We start from the raw sequence: 15,576 nt of genomic DNA, 5'->3' as shown, positions 1-15,576 counted from the left end.
TGAAGTCCCAGCTGGCTGTGCCAGTCACCATGTTTGCCTGCTGCAATGTTTCTCCTCTATACTGGTGATGGACCCTTACCCCTCTTGAGCCATAGCCTAAATAAACCTTTTATAAATCACCTTGATGGTGGTTTTCTTTCACAGTGATGGAAAGTAAACAATGCATTCCATCTTGTGCATAACAGTGTTTTATTCAGGTTGTGCCTTGCTCTGAGAGATTCCATTTTGCAAGCAGCTTTTGGCTCCATCTTGACGGTAGAGAATGATTGAACCCTGGCTCAACCCACAATCAACACCATTTGTCTGGTACCACCCATATAGCTCAGGCTGATAAGTTACTTATTTCTTGTAGTAGGAAAGAAGGCATCCTATAAATTGGTCTGGGTGAATTGAGACTTTAGGAGCACATGTATATACTAAAATCATAGCAGAGAAATCAGGCCCAAAGACATTCTTGGGCACACCAGACTAAGAAAAAGGTGTAACTTTTTCACCTTGACCCAACAAAACAATGGACATCTGACATTACAATGGCATGGTCTACCAACAGCCTGTTATTTGATACCTGATATGTACACTAAGGGGTGACAAGCAGGTAACTCCCAACTGTCCTGGGTCCTCAGCTCAGCTCCGTTCATTGAAGTTTCCACAGCCCACTCAACTTCCATCTTCCCCTCTCCCTGCTCACTTCTGTGGAGTTGGAGCTGCCATTCCTGCTCTGACACAGTTCTTTCCTCTCTCTCACCTGAAGCTGGACTGAACATGCAGCCTCACTCTCAATTCTGACTCTCCCATAGCCTCAACAGCACTTTCTTTGCTGCTGGTTTGGGGCTCATTATCCTACCAATACAGAATCTACTTCAATTTCTATCAACCCCACTTCTGAAACCTCTTGAATTCTTCTGTAACCTCCTTAACGTGTATTTATCCTGTAAACCACAAACACACATGTTAACATGTTTACTGTGATGTGTATTGTGAGAAATAATATTAACAAGTAAGTTTGGAACAACAACAACAAAAAAAAAAAACTGTAACCACCTCGACCATAATACCAAAGTCACCAGGATTATCTGGAAACTGCTGCCCTGAAACTGCTGGGCCTTGTGAATTTATTGTGGTTCAATCAATTCTGACATTAAGTGTTCATCTGTTTCTGGCATAACACAGTAGTATGGATGGTAGAGCTCAGTACGTGAAAACTTCACGAACACAACTTCTCTATCTTTGGTAAGCATTCCTTCCCTGAAGAAATATAAATGTCTATCCACTCTCCTTCTATGCTCCCAAATACAAACCAAAATACAATGCCACAAAAGTTTACCCTGGGAACAAACGAGTTATTAGGCTCACCGAGATTTCTTACAGGAGCATAGGTAACACAAAGGCTGTTGTCCTGGAAAGCATTTATTGAACATGAATGAGGCTTCCCTATAGTCACACTGATGAGTTCACTTTTCGTTAATTTTCCCAAGTCTATACACTCAAACATCTCCCAAGACCCCAGACTATATGAAATCAGGGCAGGATTACATTCAAATTGCTAAAAGATGCAAGAGAGAGTAGCCATCATCTTAGGTGAGGGTCCAATGATGCTCTCAAACTCTCTTCTACCTCCTAATCTGAGTGATGTCAACAGTCAACAGATCTGATTGTGATGGTTGCATGGAAAAAAGGATACAGTTGATCTATTGAAGTTGGTGACTTTTTTCCTTAGGTGGTATGGTGTTCTATAACACTAGCATAGCCACATATCCAAAGTCTAATGTTAAGCATCTGTCTATGATGTTTTAGGTTGCATTGCAATAAGCTTAGATGAATTTTGAAGAATTCTTCCAAATTGTAGCTACTACTGTGGTCTTGTCTGGCAGTAAAAGGTTGCTCTTTTTTTTTTTAAGTATGTGCTAACTTGAACACATGGTTAAATAGGGAAGACAACCAGTGACAGCCCATCTCTCCTTCCTTCTCCCACCCAGGAATAACACAACTGAGACCTGCTACTCATGGGTACTCTTTGTTGCAACAAGGCAGGTTCAGACAACATGGACTGGAAAAGGAGTATGTGGGGGAGGTAATATCAATTGTCACTGCATCTACCAACTACTTGGCATGGAAAACAGTTACCATACAGGCCTATAATGCAGAAAACTGCCAGTTGGCATCAGGCAATGTGGGGAAATGTAGCTTGAGCAAATACTAAAATTTGAAAACAGAGGCAAAGGCCGCCTCCTATAGAGTACACATGACACTCTAATAGCAGTTTGTTTCACAGTGGTTTTGCCTGATGTCTTGTGATATAAACCAGTGTGGCTTGGATATGACCCTCATTTCTTTTATTGGTTGATTTTCTTCTTTTCATTTTGCATTAAGCCCTTTCAGCAGGAATGAGCTTTCAAAAAGGAATACATATTTAGTGAATTAAACTTAATTTCTATTTTATATGAAAGTTCAGAATGAAGGGGAGAATTAAAAGAAAAAAGAACTAGAAAGAAAAGAATAAAAGGTCTATGATGAATATGTAACTTGTGCAAGATGCTTTTCAATACTCACCAGCTGCCTTAAGAACAGCTTCCCATAACCACTTCAAGACTCAAAGCTATCAAGAATATGTCAGCATCTACTTTATAATATTTACTCAAGATGACTGCTCCAAAACGATGATCAAGTAAATGCATTTTCAGAGCTGGAATTCATCACTCTGAGAAGCATGATTTCATTTCAGTGCGACGACAGCACTTTCTAAGTTAATGTCACTTGTTTTTCGGTACCAGATTTTCTTTGCATGTTAAAAAAAAAAATAAAGTAGCCAAGTGATAGCTGCTAATGTGATGGTTCATTAACTACAGAGCTTGGCACACTGCGAAGCGAAGCCGTGTTAGTCACTGTCAGTAGAGGCTTCAAATGCAAAGTTAATAGCGTTAGTTCTAATGATGTCTGAATTTTCTTTTAATCTAAGTCACAGAATCAGAATGACAGTTTTAGATGATGATTCCAAGATAACACATCCAGTGCTATTGTGAATGTTATTGCAAATTCAATTTAAAAATCCCAACATCAGAGGGATTTTTGTGTACTTTTTCCCTGCAGTGACAATGTACATACACTTTTAGTGGTGCATAATATAAGAAATGATATTCTTGAGGGGGGGTAGGGGAGGATGAGAGGGAGAAGGGAACTGGGATTGTCATGTAAATCAATCTTGTTTCTAATTCAAATAAAAAATGATAAAAAAGAAATGATATTCATAATAAATTAAGAAATCTATGGAGCAGACCTGTATTGAGGATTGAAGGTATGGGACACACAAACCTTGACCACATACTAACAAATAAGCCTGAAGTAGTCCACCTCCAGGAGCAGAGGCTACAAAGCTACGGGCATCGGAATATCCAAATGTTTCCTATAAACACAGTAAATGCAACCACCGTCCATATGTTTTGTAATAAAAATAAGCCGAACTTTAAAATATGCTTTTGTTTTATTATGTCTGAGGAGACAGTTCGGTAGGTAAAGGTTTGGCTGAGCAAGCATGAGTCCATGAGTTCAGATCCCCAGTATTCATGTCAATGAAGGGTAAAATGGCATGCATCTCTAACCACAGCATGAGGGATGGAGTCGATCCTGGGGGCTCACTGGGCCAGCCAGACTAGCCAAAAGTAAGCTTCAGTAAGAGACCCTGTCTCAAGGAAAAAAGAGAGAGAGAGAGAGAGAGAGAGAGAGAGAGAGAGAGAGAGAGAGAGAGAGCAATATAGTGATAATGGTACCTGACATTGACCTCTGTCCTCTGCAAATGCTCAATGGGGTAAATATTCTCCCCCACGTGCATATATGTAAACAACACTCACACAAATAAGTAACTAAAATAAAATATTAAAAGTCATTTCTGTTTTTTAACCAACAATAACATGCCTTTGAACCATGGAAATTTTTCTTGGGGAAAAAGTCTTTTTATGTTAACCTAAGTATTTAAGATGATATTAAATATTTTCTAAAGAAGTAACTAAATTTTAAAAACCAGTCATAGATAGTAACTAAATTCCTCAGTGACTGGAACCCTGAAAACATCAACTTACAGCATTTACAGAATCACAATTCTTTTTTGTTTCTCAAGACAGGGGTTCTCTGTGTAACCCCGGTAGCTGTCCTTGAACAGGCTGTCCTATAGATCAGGCTGGCCTCAAACTCACAGAGATCCACCTGTCTCTGCCTCCCGAGAGCTGGGATCAAAGGTATGTGCGACCAGCACCCAGTCAGAATCACCAGTTTTAAAGAACAAATGAAAGGTAGTTATTGATATCTGCCCCAGTAGGATTTAGGGAGAACTAAATGAATTAGATAAGACCATGTCAAATGTTTCAAATGAGAAATGGAGGACTGACCATACTCTGTAATGCTTGTAGGGAGAATTTGGTGGATTGGCTTTTGAAATTTTGTATTTGTTCTTTGAGAATTTCAGGCATGTATGCGATGTATTTTGAGCATATTCCTGCCTCACTGCCCCCTCTTACTCCTTCAAGACCCTTCAAACACACCCTCTCTAACTGCATATCTTTATAAAGAATGCACTGAGTTGCCACTGGAGCGCGAGGCAACCCACCCCTAAAGAAAACTAACTCTCCTTCCCAAGCCAGCAACTGCCAATAGGAATGAGGTCTCACGAGCCCCTCCCACATCCACGCTAAATATTGACTGGTTTGGTCTTTCTCTGGTCTTTTTCAGGTAGCTGCTGTGACCTAACAGGTGCAGCAGCCCTGTTATTGATAAAGTGACTTTAACACAATAAATTTCTTACCTAAGCCACAATGGGAGTGAATACAGAAAACTTCAGTCCTAAACTATCTACATTTGATAAAGCTGAAAAATCACAACATATGCGTGAAAGGAAATACCAGTGAATCTCATTAATTTGAAATGTTTATGTTAATAGCTGTAATAAAAGGAACAAATTAATAATTAAAGTCATAGAAAACTTATTCTCTGAGTTTTATCTTCTTAGAATATCTGCTGAGATGGGTGATCTATCTAATGCAAAAATGACAATGTATAACAGTTTAGGAAGAAATATTTACATGATGGTATTAAAAATTAGAAATGAGGATACCCCCCTTAATAGAGTTCACTGTGTGCTCACTGGGTACCACAGCAACTGTGAGCAGAATGCTTTTTAAATGTCATCAAGGTGTCAATAAACCATATTTATTAAAAACAGTCAATTACAGTATCAATGAATCCCATCATTAAGATGAAAGTTTCAACTTTTGTTCAAAAAAATTAGAAAAAAAATATATCATCTTCTTAAGAATTGGCTATCGACATGATACAGCATAGCATCATCCAGAAAAGGAATCTGGTTGCCATTAACAGGTTGATCTGCTGGCACATCTGTAGGGGGCTGTATTGACTGGAAGTTGATGAAAGGAGGCCCAGCCAACTGAGAAAAGTACCATTTCCTGGGATGTATACAACAGCTAGGTGATCATGAACTTGTGCAAGCCAGAGAGAAAGCCAGCAAGCAGTGTTCCTCTGTGGTTCCTGTCTCCAGGTCCCCAACTTAACTTCCTTCAAAGATAGATTGGGCCCTAGGAGTTGTAAGATGAAATCAATCCTTTCTTCCTCTAAGTTGCTTTTGGCTGGAGTGTTTTACACAGCCATAGAAATCAAACAAGGATACGTATTGAAAGAATTACCTTCTTTAAAACAATCAAGTGCTAAAGACGGGGCATGAGCAGACGATGTTGGGAAACCAAACTGTATAAACATGTGCCAAGAAAAGCATTCAGAAAACTGATGAAGAATTTGCTTAAATTTTTATGCTAATGTATACAAATCTATTATTTCATTTCTTAAAATGATTTTAGGTTTGAAAGTAATTTTGTGTTGGCCATTTAAATTGTCAATATTACAAAATTACATTTTTATGCTAATGTATACATATCAATTACTTTATTTCTTAAAATGATTTTAGTTTTGAAAGTAATTTTGAGTTGGCCATTTAAATTGTCAATACTACAAAATTAAATTTTTATGCTAATGTATACATATCTATTATTTTATTTCTTAAAATGATTTTAGTTTTGAAAGTAATTTTGAGTTGGCCATTTAAATTGTCAATATTACAAAATTAATTGTGGTTCATAAAACTGGAAAAATTTGTCAAGCATGGTGGCACATACATTTAATCCTAGCATTCAGGAGACAGTAGCTGGTAGATCTCTATGAGTTCAAGAACACCCTGGCTTATATAGTGAGATCCTGTCAAATTTCCACTTTGGCACATTCTTTAATTCCCAAATTTTTTTCAGATTAAACTGTGTGATGTAGTTTCCTTTTCCATGAGCAAAATAAATAAAATAAAAACCAAACTGATCATGGGACAAAGTCAAAGGAACTGATACTTCTAGAGGAGTTGGACATTATTTTACTGTTATTTTATGATAAAGTTGAAATAAAAACAACTAAGTGGTTCAAGGTCAGATGTAAACACAGGCTGTTGAAGTTGTTTCTATAACACATTCCTTTCTCGTGGATTATGTGGTAGAACTCTGAGCTTATCACCTGTCTTCTTGTGAGATGCAATGAAGAATCACAAGCCACCAAATGAATAGACTCCAATTGCAATTCACTCTACACAGGTACCCATGTCTGAATCTGTTCAACAAGCAATCAGTGCCTCAGACTAAGGGCTTCTGATGTTTGGCTGGGGGCACAAATTTAAAATAACCAAAGTCTGGCAACATAATATTGTTGGGTAGGGTTGAAGACACTGTCATGCCATAAAACTTCAATGTACTCCATTTCATTGTATTTAAAAAGTATTCCTTCCAAGCAGAATTAGGGAGTTTGGAGGAGGTCAAGAAGGTGGCTGGCCAGGAGATCCATTATTCACTAGGGGTTCCGGGTGCCAAAATTCTTACTCATTTCACACCCATCACAATGTGGTAAGATAGCAATCACTGTTTATCCACTTGATAATGAGGAAAACTGAGACCCAGCAACCAGCTAAGTAGGTAGGAGAAAGTGGCACCACTGTAAATGGCAGATCAATGCTTATGGCCTTTCTGAGTACCTCATATCTTAATCACTATTGAAATGGAATCACTTAGGCAAATTGTTCAAAAATCAATCTAGCTCTTAAGAAAAATAGACTATTTTTTCTTTGCCCTAGGTAGTTAGTTACATTTCATTATCCTTGGTTGCTTTTATTTTGAAAAAGTACATTTAAAGAAAATGTGCTCGTGAGCATGCTGATCTTCAGCTGACTAGTTTTCCATGGTGTCCTAGGAGCAAAGGTCTTTTGCACACCCACTGTGTCACTCTGTCCCCACTTGGGAGGGCATGCATATCCACAGTGCAGCCAAAAGAAAATAGAGTCAATGACCATATTTGATAATAAACTTGTGAAATAAACTATCTGCTCCATTAATAATCAGAACACTAAGGACTTTCCTAAGAGAGTATAAGAACCAAGCAAAGCCCATTAAAGTAAGAAAATGAAGCCCATTTCCTGTTAGTAAAAAGCAAGTTTATAGATTCAAAGTGTGCTATATGCAGAGGAAGCATACTAACAAAACTAAGTTGAACACCTGCGAGGATTATTCACAGCATCATATTCAATTCCGTTCACTAAGGGGAAACCAGCATGGAACTGATCCATGTGGGTGTCAGTGAGGAGGTGTTGGAAATCTATGGGGCCTCTTGTAGTAGATCAGTACTTACCTCTAGCATAGGAATGGACTTTGGGATCCCATTTCACATAGAGGGATACTTCCTCAGCCTAGACACATGGGAGGGTAGGTCCTATCCCAAAGGATATGATAGACTTTGAAGACCCCCCCCCCCCACACACACACACAGAAGGCTTCACTCTCCCTGGAGAGCAGAAATGGTATTGGATAGGTAGGGTGCTAGTAAGGGGTGGGGGAGGAGGGGAAGGAGAGGGAACTGGGATTGACATGTAAAACAAGCTTGTTTCTAATTTAAATTAAAGAGAGAAAGAAAGAAAGAAAGAAAGAAAGAAAGGAAGGAAGGAAGGAAGGAAGGAAGGAAGGAAGGAAGGAAGGACTGGATACAATCAATACACTCAGTAACTAACAGCAACCATGGTCCCTGCACCAGGTCCACCCAAGAACAACTATCAACAGTCAGTCAGAGAGGAGAGGAGGAGAGGAGTCCTGTGAGCCCTACATGTTACCTCTGAACCATTGGCTAGTGATAGATTCAGGAAGAATGGAAATCACTATCTTGAGTCCTATATCCACTGCTGAGCCCACCAACAGCTGCTTACACAGATGGCCCTGATAAGCGCAGTGGCTCACAGATGAATAAACGTGATTTGTGGGGAGAAGGGAAATAGGCAGGAATGGAAAAAGGGTGGGTGAGAGTGGTCAGCATGCCCTACGTATTTATAGAAAAAAAAGAGCCAATCTAATTAATAAAAACAAATAAATTTTTAAGAATCAAATTTGTAACTGAACTAACGATTTGATGTTAGTGCTGTATCTACAATAAAAAGTGAAAATAAAAACAAGGATTTTTGAGATAATAAAAGAGGCAAATTTGAAAAATATTAAAAGATTTCTAAGTTGTCTTATAATTAATTACCTCTAAATGGTCAAAAGACCAACTCTGGATAAAGTTCAAGCCAAGCACAGTTCATTTAGGATTATAGCACAGTTCTTTCAGCTCATAGTCAAGAACAGTCAGACAAGAGTGGAATCTTGTGTCCAGAGAACTCTCTTCAAAGTCAGAGATGCCTTGTAACTAGAGTCAGAGCTGTATAAAGGTGCTTTAGGTCTATACATGTGACCACCAGAGTTAATATCCTCCAAGGAAGATGAGAGTGGAGTGGAAGTTGAAGATTCTTAGACAAAGAGACCATCACATCTTGAAGACAGTAGAAGACTTTCTGATAATGAATACTAGTATATATACAAGATCTTGTATGAAATGCTATCCCTAGGTTAGCATTTTTTCAAAGCAGAGCAAGCAATGTGCTGAATCATTAAAACACCAATATTGGTTTTCACCTATAAGGACATATAGTACTTAATAATTATTAAACATGTCATTGAACCTTAGAAATGATGAGAGATTCCAGCCCCCAAAAGCTGTTTTTCCTGAAGACACAGGAGCTTTAGCAAGAAGCCCATAAACCCACAGTGGGGAAAAGTAATGAAGTCCCTGGGGGAGGGAGGATTCAGAAGCCAATATCTGTCATTGCAGAGTGCCATCTGTCCTGCCCAGACTATGCATTTATTGTCTGTCCTCAACTATCAAGGATGGTGCAGTGGGCATCTCTCAAAAGGAGGAGGGCCCACACAGGGCAACAGTTACCTTTGCTGACATCATGAAAACAATTAGGATGAAGTAGTGTGTGATCTCAGTGGTAAGATAGGAAGATTCCTACCAACGCCCTCACCCTTTTAGTGGCAAATGATACTATCAGGATATAGATGAAGTACTTTTTTAAACAAATTTGGAATTATAGTTCCAAATCCAAAAAGGGCACAGCAGTGAAATCTGGCACCAAATCGTCAGTGATATACAGGAGTCCCTCGGCCACATCACATCAGAGTGCTCCAGACAGGGCACTTGCATGACCCAGGAAAGCCAAGGCTTTCTTCACAGATGGAAATGCTGCCAGGTAAGTCTCACCTTTGTTTCCTCGAAACCTGAAGTGTTATGTGCCATCTCTGCCTTCCAGAGTTGACTGGAGCAACTCTGTTTGAAGATAGATGTGGTAGACATGACTGTGTCTTCTCTCCAAACTCAACACCCCAGCTTTCTGGACTGTTCCTTGTGTCCCTTTGTTGCAATAACTGTAATGACCCAGGTGTTGAGCCTCTACTAACAGCTGTCAAATATTGGATTAGAGGTGAAAGTCAAAGCCAAGCCAGAGGAGATCCTGGACCCAGAAGTCCATCTCATACTTCTTGTTCTCTAGAGAGAATTCTCTTCATTGTAGAAGCAGGCTGATGCTTGCTTTTATTTTTATATTTTTATTAATAATACAATATTGTTACATATTAAATTAATAATATTTTATATTAGTATAATATTTTATTATATTTTAATTCTATATTATTCTTGCTATTCACAGCATATGGTGAAATTACTAAGGATTATAACTTTGGGGAGCTGTCTTGAGATCAGCATGGCAAGCTTAGATGACAATAAGACATTTGGAATGTCACTGGGGCTGGGGAGACAGACTAGTCAGTAAAGAGCTTGACACGTAAGCATGAGGGTCTGGTTGTCATCTCTCACACTCTCAGGAAACATCAAGTATAGAGGCACCATCTCTAATTCCAGCTCTGAGGAGGAAGACAGAAGGATCCCTGGAGCTTGCTAGCCAGCTAGCTTAGCCAATGGGTGAGCTCCGTTTTCAACCAGACATCCTGTCTCAAAAGATAAAGCATACAGAGAAAGAGAACCAATCTCTGCCCTCCACTCATTCATGGGCACGCATGAGTTCACACAGAGACACACACAAGCACACATGTACACATACAATAGATCAAATGCCGTTGTCTAAATTAAAAGGTAAATTTGATAAAAGTGGGATACAGAAGAGTTATAAAATCCCTTCCTTGCATGTGGTGAGAGAGAGGCCATTTGTAAGGCACTAAATGAAGCTTCCAAGGAGACCCAAGTGCTGTGGGGACTGTTCTGTCCATACTCAGAAGGCAAGAGAAACAAATGCTGTGAGTGAATCAGTGCCCAGGCAGGGGAAACCACAACACAATCAAGTGGAGATCTGGCAATGTGCTGAGAAGCTAAGCACGAGCAAGGGACCCCTGAACTATGTCACGAATGTGTCACTTACATGCTTGGCTGTGTCGGCTTTAGCAGAGGCTGTAGCTGTCACCCCCAGAACAGGAGACATGGAGCACAAGAAGAAAGAAAAAAAGGACAAAGTGCTTGACATCCATGACCCCAAAAGTTAGAAATGATTTTAATGCTGTTGAAATAAACAAATGAAAAACAGAGCAAATATCATGCCTGGTATGCTTTCACTGCATCAAGTTAATTGGTAGTTAAAAAAAACTTTTAAAGCAAACCAGTCTTCATAGGAAAATAATCTTAAAACTGAGAATCTTAGCAAGACAGAATTTTTCTCTTCTCTTTCTTTTCCAGTTCTTGGATGAATTTTAGATATAATATACAAGGGTTGAACCAAAATACTCTGCTATAAACCCACCACACTAAAATATTTTTCAATTCATTGAAAAATCAAATTACTAATAAAATCCCAAACAAGTTACAAAGAGTCATAAAGATAATAGTCTGCTTTTATTCTAATGCATTAAAAAGTGAGCATTAGTAGAGTCTCATTGCATGGTCTGAGCAGCCTTTATTCAGTAATTTCTTCAATAAATAACTACTGGATGCTTGTTCAGCATCAGCACTAGATACATAAATGAATTAGTGAGTTAAGCCGAGCTATTGTGGTGCTGAGGCTTAGAGTTGAGGCTGTAGGGGAGGGCAGTGGTGAGCAGCCAATCAAGTTGCAGTGCAACAGGTCACAATCTCCTACTAAGGCACCTGCAACTATAGATAGAGAGGGCTGGAGTAAGGCAAACTGCTATTATATAGAAGCATAAGGAAGCACCATGCGTCATCTGAGCCCAGGCATATGGGTGGTAGAGAAAAAACTCAGCAATGCCTGTGAGGTGGCAATGGGTTCTTTAGCTTCAGAGGATAGACCTCTATCTCCCAAAGGAATGGAGTCACACAGAGGCTTGACTTAAAAGGCATCATTCTGGCACACATGTAAAGAATTCACTACAAGTAAGGAAAGGACGAGTGACCAGGATGCTACTGTTGAGGCTAGGGTAGAGGACAGTGAGGGCCTTGTGGGTTAAAGTGAGTGCATGTGAGAAGTACCTATATTCTGGCTACTTGTAGAAGGTGAACCAACAGGAAAAAGTAGTCAACTGACATTCCAAGTCCTCTGAAGCTGTCCTAGATGTATTCACTCTGTTGGGAATGGGGCTATCATTTGGAAGACTGCAATGTAGCAAGTTCAGAGGAGGTGGTATACTTTTCTGCAGCTGATGTAAGAAATCGAGCTGCTTAAAAGTATTAGAAATTTACCATTTCAGAAGCCAACCACTGTGACAGGACTGTGACAAAGACTCTAGGGTAGATGTCTCTTCTCTTCCGGATTCTGGTGTTTCTATGGCCCCTTGACTAGTGGAAGCATCATCTCATTGCTCACTTTGACCTTCACATGGTCTCTACCTCTGTCTCTGAATTCTCCCATTCTATCTCTTAGAAGACACATGTCATTGTGTTTGTTGCACGTCCTTGATGGGGAATGTACTTCTGTATATGTTTTTCTGTATAATGTTTAACTTATTGGTTGTTGAATAAAGTTCTGTTTGGCCGATGAGGCAGCAAGTTAGACGGGACTAGGAGTCAAACAGGATTCTGGGACATGCAGTAGAAAAGTGGTGATCCAGGCAGGAAGTGACATAGCAAGGAGACTCATGTTTAAGCAAGGACAAACAGGAAGTGTTCCTTTTTCCCCTCTGCTCTTCCTCCAGCGGCACAATGTGATCCACCGGCAAGGAGGGACACCAATGGAAGGTGTCCGATAAGATAAGTCTTATAAAATATATAGATTTTATAAATTATGTATTTATGATAATTAAGACTGAGCTAACAGATGAGAATCCTATTCATTGGCCAAGCAGCATTTGTACCTAATATAAGTCTGTGCATTATTTTGTCCATCCACTAGGAGGGCAGAACTCAGGCGGCTGGCAGAGACCACCCACGTGGTCGTAGAGCTCGGGCAGCTTTGGCAGAAAGATTTATCGTAACACATCCTAACTAAGGATGCTCTCATTTTGAAACCCTCACGTTAATTATATGCTCAAAGGCCTCTATTTCAGACATGATGGCACTGTGAGCTTCCAGGTGGATATTACTTGGAGGAGAACATCATTACTAGGAAACATGTTTCTACTTAGATATACGATAGTTAAAGTATCTCTTAAACATCCTCATTGAGATGCAAAATAGGTTGTTGGATTTATGGTTGTACTGTGTTTGTCAGAACGTAGTATATAAGTGAGTGTACATGCCACAATTGTCTGTGTGTTTGTGTGTGTGTGTGTGTGTGTGTGTGTGTGTGTGTGTGTGTGTGTGTGTGTGTGTAGGCTAGAGTTCATGTTGAGTGTCTTCCTACATTGCTGTGTGCTTCGGTTTGTTTTAGTTTTAGCATTTTTTAGACAGGGTCTCTCACTGAACCTGGAACTCCCCAATTGGGTAGACTAGCTGGCTAGCAGGCTCCGGAAATCCACCTGTCTTCCCTTTCCCTAAAAAACTAGGGTTATATTCCAGTACCTTCGGGGAGGGCTGTGAATTTGAACTCAATTCCTTGTGTTTGCACAATGGGCATTTTACCAGCTGAGCTATTTCCCAGCTTAATGCAACTTTGTTCTTGGTTTTGGTTTTCTGTTCTTCTTTAAAATGCTGAGGTTTGAACCCAGAGCCTTCCTCACACTGAGTAAGCATTCTACCAAAGGGCCACATACATAGCCTGAATTTTTGTTTTGAATTCTAGAGAAAAACATATAGAATAATAATAACTATTTTTATCATAGGTTTCTGGGGTATCCTGACTCCAGATCCTGGTCCTCGGGGGTGAGCTCCCTCTCAGGGGTATGGGTCTCTAGCTGGCACCATCATTAGTTTGTCATTCACAATTTCTGTGTCATCTCTACCCAGCACATCTTGTAGGCAGGACAAATTGTAGGTCAAAGGGTTTGTGGTGGGGATGGTGTCCCAAACCCTGCACTGGAAGTCTTGTCTGGTTACAGGAGGTGGCCATTTCAGGCTATGTATCCCCCATTTCTAGGAGTCTTAGCTAGGGTCACCTTGTAGATTCCTGGGAGTTTCCATTGCTTTAGGTTTACAGCTCATCCCAGAGATACCTCCCAGATTCCAGTTGCCTCTCCCAGTATTTTCTCCCTCCATACTCCCCCAACTTGATCCTTCCTGTTTCCATCCCATTCCCCATCCACTGGCACAAAGGTCAAAAAGATTCAATGAAATGATTTCTAATGATATTCTGCTACACTCATATATTGGGGCCTAGCCCAACTATCATTAGGGATTCTTCACCCAGCAACTGATGGAAACAGATGCAGAGACTCACAGGCAAATATTAGGTGGAACTTGGAGAATCCTATGGAAGAGGAGGAGGAAGGACAATAGGACCCAGAGGGGTGAAGGACACCACAAGAAAATTCACAGAACCACCTAACCTGGGGCTCACAGAGACTGAACCAACAACCAGGGATCCTGCATGGGACTGACCTAGGCCCTCTGCCTATATGTTGTAGTTGTGTAATGTTGTCTTCTTGTGAGACTCCTAACAGTGAAAACAGGGCCTGTCTCTGACTCTGTTGCCAGCTTTTGGAACGCATTCCTCCTACTGGATTGCCTCATCCAGCCTTAATAGAAGAGGAGGAGTCGGGTCTCACTGCAACTCTATATATGTTGGCTGGCTGATATCCATGGGAGGCCCACTTGCATCTGAAAAGAAACAGTAGAGGAAGAGTGGATGGAGAGGAAGAGCAGAGGGAAGGTGGGGGTAGGAATTGGGAGAAAGGGAAGGAGGAGACACTTTAGCTGGAAGTATTTTTTTAAAAAAAGAAAAAATATTGGACTATCATCATCATCATAAAAATATTGTTTCTATTATAATACATGCTCACAAAACTTTCTGAAACATGTTTATCAGTCTGACTATAAATCCAAGACCCATGTTTTCTACTAGTTTCAATAGTAGAAACTAAGTCCAAAAACACTGAAGCAAAGAAAAGAAGTAAGACATATTCTACTAGTTAAAAGCCTGTGTATTATAGATAATATTTTGTGAAAAAATCTTTATCTTTTCTGTGTGAAGCCATACAAATAAGGAAACTATGAATTCAACTATGTATATACTTTTGAACCAAGACTCTTATATCATATAACATGATAAATTATCTGATGCCATTGTCATTAAGTCAGGTTCTAAGTTTAGGTTGCAAATATTTTATCTCCTGACATTAATCTCTCAAGATCAGCAAATTAAAGCTGAGAGGGATGCTCCAGTCTTAACACTACAGTCATATAACAGATCTCTGGTAGGAATACTAAGAAGTTTATTTGAATCAGTGAATAAACAGAGTGAGGTGGGGAAAACCTAAGCACATGGGAAAAAAGCAAAATTAACGCCAGCTTCAAGTTCGACTTTCTGAAATTCGTAAAAGTTGAAAGTTATATAATATCACACAGTTCAAGAACATAGCCTGTGCTGTTACATAAGGCTTAGAATGACTCCTCTTGACCTAACACAGAAATAACCCGCAAACTCTCCCAACCACTCTTGTCGAGTGTTCTCATTCATCAAACTGTCTGGTGCTCGTCATGTTACCATGGAAATCATCCTTGAGTTTACATTTTCAAAGTATCTGAATAGTGTCACATCCAATGATGGTGGGGCTTGTGCTGCAGATAATTCGGCCTTTCTTGAACAATACTGTAAGTCCTTTGCAATCTAGTGTCTCCAGAGTGTCA

The sequence above is a fragment of the Cricetulus griseus genome, chromosome 2 (assembly GCF_003668045.3).
Source record: "Cricetulus griseus strain 17A/GY chromosome 2, alternate assembly CriGri-PICRH-1.0, whole genome shotgun sequence".
Lineage (NCBI taxonomy): Eukaryota > Metazoa > Chordata > Mammalia > Rodentia > Cricetidae > Cricetulus > Cricetulus griseus.
This window is presented reverse-complemented; position numbering follows the sequence as displayed.